This window comes from Triticum dicoccoides, chromosome 4A (assembly GCF_002162155.2).
Source record: "Triticum dicoccoides isolate Atlit2015 ecotype Zavitan chromosome 4A, WEW_v2.0, whole genome shotgun sequence".
Classification (NCBI taxonomy): domain Eukaryota; kingdom Viridiplantae; phylum Streptophyta; class Magnoliopsida; order Poales; family Poaceae; genus Triticum; species Triticum dicoccoides.
In genome coordinates, this window is record NC_041386.1 from 597,395,193 (window position 1) to 597,402,847 (window position 7,655).

The 7,655-nt window shown below is 42.1% G+C and overlaps 1 pseudogene; it reads right to left on the minus strand.

The window, feature by feature from the left end:
- Positions 1 to 7,655, minus strand: part of LOC119289303 — a 12,947-nt pseudogene that overhangs the window by 2,299 nt on the left and 2,993 nt on the right.

Consider the following 7,655-nt stretch of genomic DNA (forward strand, 5'->3'; position numbering starts at 1 on the left):
TAGTCCCGGTTCGTGGCACGAACCGGTACTAAAGGATTGCCCTTTAGTACCGGTTTGTGCCACGAACCGGTACTAAAGGTGATCGTGGGGCCCCGGCCTGACGCCAGCCTGCCACCACCCCTTTAGTACCGGTTCATGGCATGAACCGGTACTAAAGGTTCAACACGAACCGGCATTAATGCATAGTCGCTCGAACCGGCATTAATGATACCATTAGTACCGGATCAAAATCAAACCGGGACTAATGTGTCTCACATTAGGTCATTTTTCTACTAGTGCAAGAGCATTAAGAAATTGTATCTTCGGTTTTGCTTATTGTAATATTGTGAAAACAACCCACAGAATAACAGGCTCACGGCATGTAACATATGTTTGATGGGAAATAAAGATATGATAGAAAGTATGACTCCCTTCATAATACAAACAAAATATTGGCATGTGTATATATGAATTATGAAACATATGATCATGTACTTCAAGTGGCAGCTTATACACCAGTATCAGATATGTGCGGAATAAAGTGAATGTCTTAAACACGTACGGCCTTTTATTTTTGAGGGGTTTCCCATTCTGTACACGAGGATATATGGAGAAGTAATCCCAACATGCGTCTTCTAAGACATAACCCGTCAATGGGTTTTGGAGTGCTGAGCAGACGTTGTAAATGACTTGTCCTTTCTCATTCAAGTGAACAGCCATGGCTACCAGCGTTGCATTTACCACCATGTCCGCAGGAACCTATAAATACAGATTATTAGTAGCTTTCAAGTTTAAGAATGCAATCCACTTAATCAGGTTACTCTATTAATCTGTCTACATCCCTAATAGCTATTATATATGTATTACTCACAGCATCCATTGTGTCTTGGCGATCACCTACGAAACATGGGAATGCTTGCTCAGTGTAGTCGACAATCATAGCATCAATTGTCCTGGAGGAAACAATTGTAGCAAAACTCAGTTTGTTATTGCGGGATGTCAAGCTAGAGTATATATGTATTATAATACTTCTATGGAAAAAATTAATATCACACCATTGACATAAAAATTGATAAAAAGAATAGATCTTGAGCATACCTCGCCCCTTCTATCCAGCCTGGAAATGGATCTTGGAAAGTGCTGGTTACCATGGTAGGTCGAATAATGACGACAGGAAGGTCTCCCCTATGCTGCTCAAGGAACATCTCACCCATAGCCTTGGTAAATGTATATACGTTTGGCCATCCAAAATGGCAAGCCCTTCATCAATTTATGAACAAGTTTAGGTACTGTCAAGCTGATTTGTCATACATCAAGCACTTTCCACTCGCAAATGATTAATGTTGTCTGAGCGCAAATATAAAAGATAAAGCTAAGACATATCTACATCGGACTTTTGATTTATATTAGATTCCTAATTTCCTATATTTTTTGTCAATATTTTGTAAAAGAGCACACACTATCCAGAGTAGTTCATGGGTAAATTGGAGCCTTGATTTTGAAAATTTCAAAAATCTAAATTTGAAGTTTCAAAATATCATGGAAAAACCTACACACATACATATGGACTTATACTGTCTGTAAAGTTTCATGATGAAATACATTTTTATGTGAGCTACAAAAAAAATCCATGCATTTCTAGCACATGTACTATACACTATGAAAATACGTGATTCTTTTGTGCAGCTCACATAGTAATGTATTTCATCATGAAACTATAGACACACGTTGTATACATATCTATGTTCGTGTGTATATATTTTCAGAATTTTTTGAAACTTAAAATTTGATTTTTGATTTTTTGAAAATTTCGGCCTCCTTGGAGCCCAGGAGACAAAAATCCTCACTAGGTAAATTTTGTCTACTGTTATACAAAATTTAGTGATTGTTATAAGTTAGCTTTAATTTGTTAAACATATATATAGCTTATTTATGCCATAAATCTACGGGGATCCTATAAGGCCTCACTAGTGCAGAACCGGGCAATAGCACCGGTTCGTAAGGCCCTTTAGTCCCGGTTCGGTAACCGGCACTAAAGTGTGGGCACTAAAGGTCCCCTCCCCCTTTAGTACCAGTTCAACACGAACCGGTGCTAAAGGGCAACCACGTGGCACGAGCCAGCTCCGGGGGCAGGGAGCCCTTTAGTACCGGTTGGTGACACCAACCGGTATTAAAAGGTTGGAGGATTTTGGGTTTATGATTTCCTTTTCATTTAATTTTGTGTTTTCCATTTAATTCTTTTTTGTTTGCTCGTATTTTATGATGCTACATATTGTACACATTATGCATATATATAAATAGAATTTCTAGTAGAACCGATCATATATATACACACATGTATATATGTATACAATTAGGTAGCTATATACAATTTCTGCTAATTGGTGCCTTCGGAGCCAGTGGTATTAGCCTAATTGGTTCCTTCGGAGCACGATAACAATTGGAAGTGGTTCATGGGGGCGGTAGCGGGTAAAAGTATTCTCCTTTGGGATCCATGACCTGGTCGAGCAAAAATCCCGCTATTTCCTCTTGAATTGCTTCTATGCGGTCCTCTTCTAGGAGCTGCTCCCGCACCTCTTTGAACTGTTAAGAAGGAGATCAATATGCATGTGTATTAGTTGTGTGACTAGATATTAATAATGGTGTAAAAATTGTGAATAGTGTTCTGACAAACGTACCCACTCCTGTCTTTGAGATCTGCTCCTTTCGGACGCCATCATGCGAATGTTCTCGCAAACGTAGTATGCACACAGATTATTCCCCGGCGCCTGCTTCAGGGCCTTTACGAGAATGGAATTTGATCAGATAATAATTAATCAAGCATGATAATTAAAGAGATGGCAGCTAGCTAGTACTACTTAATTACTTACCTTGGGTCGATACCATTTCAGATTTCGTTTCCATTGGCCTGGAGTGACGCTGATGAACTTTGCCCAAGCCCTGCCCGCCGACAAAGAAAATGAATAAATGGATTATTAAATAGTTGTTATCAGGAAATGACGAGGCCGAGATATAGTTAATAATGATTGAAATTACCTGTTGACTATCCCCTTCACGATGGTGTAGTCACTTGCTATTTTAAGTAGTGAGTCTAGTATTTCAACTATTCCTTCATCAACTTTAATGATTAACAAGATCCAGTGAAATCTGCATGCACACACGTTTGCATGTCTTAATTAAGTGGGCATATGTAAGCAAAAACATGTAGGTAGCTAGTAGGCAAAAACAGAATTTGTAGTACAAGACAATGTGACTCACTCGAAGTTGTAAGGAAGTAGTATATCTTCATTGGTATTGAGGCACTTGAAGAACTCTAGCATGCTTTCCTCTACACTTTTTTCATAATATGGATCTAATTTCCATGTGTATTCATTAATGGTATTTGGGTGAATGAACCCAATGTCATAGCGTCCACCTTTTTTCATTTCATAAATCTTCATTCTGCATAATACCACAGAAAAGAATATAGTGAGGATAATTACAGGTAATGATTGATCAAAATGATCACTACAGCTAGCTTGAGACTTAAATTACAGAAAGAAATCACTTACAGACAATAGCAACTGACGATAGATTTGTCGAGTGCGTCTTGATTGTATAACTGAAATAGTTCTGAATACTGAACGGACACAACTTTCTCATGGTAGTAATGATCGTTCTTGACATTCACCATGAGGGACTCTCGATTGGAAATCTTGGTAATGTCCATGTACCATTGATGCAATTCATACATTCTCGTTGGGAGCTTCTTGACCTCGTCTGGCTCGACCAAAGGTTGGCCCCGAACATATTTCCGTTTTATTTCCTCCTCTCTAATCAGAGACATGGGCTCGATATCAAGGAGTTGTCCAACAGTGATCATGAGCCTTTTAGCCTGCTTAATATGCTCCTCGGTTATTACCACATCGCCCAGCCCGGGAACGTTAACGGTTTGCCCACAATAATATTGGGCGCGCGTACTCTCATGTGTTGTTGGCACAACAAGTGGGGGGATTGATTACGCCGCCTGTTCTCCCAGCTAGGGAACGGTTTTACCGCTCCTTTTGCCGGCTGATTTGCTCGAGCTCGAGCTCGCCTCTTTCTGTAGACGTGCTCGATTTAACTTCCTGAGATGGCGCTCATAGTCTGTGTCAACAGGCTTGGGAGCTGGTGCTCTAGCCATACGAATGAAGTGGTCAATCTTTTCCTCAGGCACTTTCTCCCTTGGCGGCGGTGGCGGTTTCGGTGCAAAATGGGCTTCCACCTCGGCCTTCGATATGGCTGCGTTTTCCTCCTCGGACTTGTCGTAAGGCCTCTGCGGAAGAGGCGCGAGGCTGCTTGGACCATATTGAAATCGCTTGCCTCCGCCTATACCTCCAGTACTACCTCGACTTGTACCGCTACGCACCATAGCTGAGGCGGCTCTCTTCCGTGATTGCTGAGGCGGCGAAGACGGCTAACGCGGCTGAGTTGGAGGAGGAGGAGTGGCCTGAAGCTGTGCCGGACTTGGAGGAGGAGTGGCCTGACACTTTGTCGGACTTGGAGGAGGAGGAGTGGCCTGAAGCTGTGCCGGACTTGGAGGAGGAGTGGCCTGACGCGTTGGTGGACTTGGAGGAGCGAGAGTCTGCTGACTCGGTGGCGGACTTTGACGAGGAGTCAGATGACGCGGTGTCGGTGGCCTTCGAAAGATGATGCAATCCTTTCTCCATAGGATGATACGATGGTTGGCCTCTCCCAGTGTGTGCTCCTCGTCACCTCCAGGAATGTCAAGCTTTAGCCTCGAATATTGGCCCACCACCTCATCAACCAAGACACGAGCATAGCCCGCTGGAATCAGGATGCAATGGAAGGTTGCCTCGGGGGGATTTGTAAAAGCAACGACGTCCGCCACCTTCATGGATATGTTCTTCATTTTGAAGTGTAGCTCGCAGTTAGTGTTCTCCATGATGTCATCCACTGGGTAGCTATCCAGCAATGCGTCGCCCGGGGTGGAACCCAAGCTGCTTCTCGGCATGGATGGGACGGTGCTATTCAATGCTTTTCAATTTTTCTTTCAAATCCTCGTTTTCTCTTTCAACTAAATTTAATCTCTCGATGATAGGGTCGGTTGGAATTTCCGGTTCAACTACCTCCTACATACAAATATCTATGTCAGCTTGATGGGCATAATTTGTCATAAACACGAAATGCAACAAATAGTTTTAAAAAAGAATATACCACATCCGAATCATAACAAGGGCGAGGGCCGACGGGGACGAATATCAAAACCATGGCACTATGTATAACAAACAACGTACGGGTAAGATAATTATACGAGTAACTATATATCCAAATCACACACACATCAATTTTTATATAAAATTTCATGAACAAGAGGCTCACCACAAGGTGGTGCCGGCGACGGGACGGTGCGGGCGATCGACGGTGGTTACGACGGAGATTTAGAAGGCACTAAGTAAACCACACCTACATATGCAAACTAAGTGTTATTTTGACCTCAATTTGCATATAAATCAAATACTACCACATATAATTCCTCTCAAATTACTAAAACCCATAATTAATCACTATATAAACCAATGCAAGAGCTAATCTAGCAATGAGAGATGAAAGGACAAAGTTGCTAACCTTTGTGATCATTTGAATGGATGGCGGCCTGCAAATCTTGACAAATTTGAGGCAAATTTTGTGATGAACTCGAGAGGATGAAGGGAAGAACAGAGGAGAGGGAGAGGGGAAAGGGGGAAGAACAGAGTGCTGATGGACGAAGGGTTTATATAGGACGACCTTTAGTACCGGTTCGTGGCACGAACCGGTAGTAAAGGTGCTGGAGGGTCCCCACTCTGACAACATCCTGCCACCACTCTCATTAGTACCGGTTCGTGGCACGAACCGGTGTTAAAGGTTCGCCACGAACCGGTACTAAAGAGCTCCTCCCGCCTAGCCGTTGGAACCAGCACTAATGGACACATTAGTGCCGGTTTTGTTACAAACCGGGACTAATGTGTCGCACATTTGACCCTTTTTTTTACCAGTGCCCCTTCACCTTGGACCAACCATTTTAAACGTATGATATGTGGCATAATAAATCAACCACCTCTCTAGATGGCACGGGCCATGATCTATAATGGTCCAAACGAGATGTCTAAAGGTGGCAGCGTTTGATATGATAACTACCTTAGTAATGACCTAAATATCTCAGTGATTTGATTAATATTTTATTATCTGGTCTCCCTAAATATAGTAATATAGTCACCCATCAGAAATATAAGATGTTTAAAACAAGTGTATTTAGATGACTGTATCTTTGAGTACTAACACATAAAAAAATATTTACATTGGTCATGTGAAAATGGTATGTCAGATTTTTCAATGAAATTGTTTGCCGGAATTCCTTTTACCAAGATAGCTCTAATATAATTGCACGTGGAATAACATCCCGAAGTCCAGAACATCATATATATTATTAAAATAAAGGAAATAGCACATGTAGAGTGGTCAGACCTCTTTAAGCCAAGTTCTTTCATGGCTGTCTTCTCCGATGATTGGTCTGAACTACCACTCTTAGACGCTGTGAGTTCAGTCTTGACCTTCTCAACCAACTGCAACTCAGCTTCAATGTCCAAGTGGTAACCAGGCTGTAGTGATTCACCCATCTTGAGTGCTTTCTCCAGTAAACTTGAGTACTAGTTACAAAAGCTAACGGACAAAAAAGGAGATCGCCATTATAGTTGGCTAAACATATATACACTCATCTTTTCCCCAACAAAAAAGGGCATGTATAAATAAACACGCGTACCAGTAGAAACATGAAGCAACAATTTCAGATTGGGACACTTCTGTGCAAATTCGGATCCATATTTGGCTCCTAGTGCATTCGTTGCCAAAGCAACATCGTACCTGTACATGCAGTAAAATTCAACGAATGTGCAAAATAATTAATACATAAAGCTGGGACAGTAAAATTATTTGACTTCTATCCTTCCACAACCACCTCAACCTGGTATGTCTTTTTCAGGGATAGCATCTACGTAGGCAACATGTATCAACTTATCATATGAATATGAGTTCTTCGCCTGGCTAGCCATACAAGATAGGATTTGAACCGCCGATAGGTTGGCTCGATGTGGGTGGCCGAACTTTCACCTATGCCCCCTCTGCAAAAGGGAACAAGAGTACGGGCTGCACCTTTTCGTCAAGTGTCGCTTCACCCTACGCCTTTGGAATTTAGTCAACGAGTGGCTTAATCTAGAAAACCTTGACACACCGACATGGCACCTCGAGGATTCTATTAAGGAATGGTGGGTAAACCAATCAAGCAGGAGGACACCCAACAGAAAAGTCATGGCCTCCCTCACAATGCTCATTCGTTGGACCATTTGGAACGAGAGGAACACCCGGGTCTTCTGACAGAAGAGCACCCCTCCTCCAATATTGCTCAACAACATCTAGTGTGAGGCCATTCTTTGGGTTACTGCCGGGCCAAGAAGCTGGGTACTATTGTGCCGGCAGACGGGGAGAGTAACATTTTTTTTTGTCTTCGACTCGTGTAATTCAAGCTCTGTTCACTCTTAATTAATATATGAGACAAATCTTTTGCCTCGGTTTTAAAAAAAAAACAATCTGGGTATCTGATATATATGTTTCAAGATCTACAACAACTGTTTATCAGGTTCTTCCAAAGAAGTTCAGCAAGG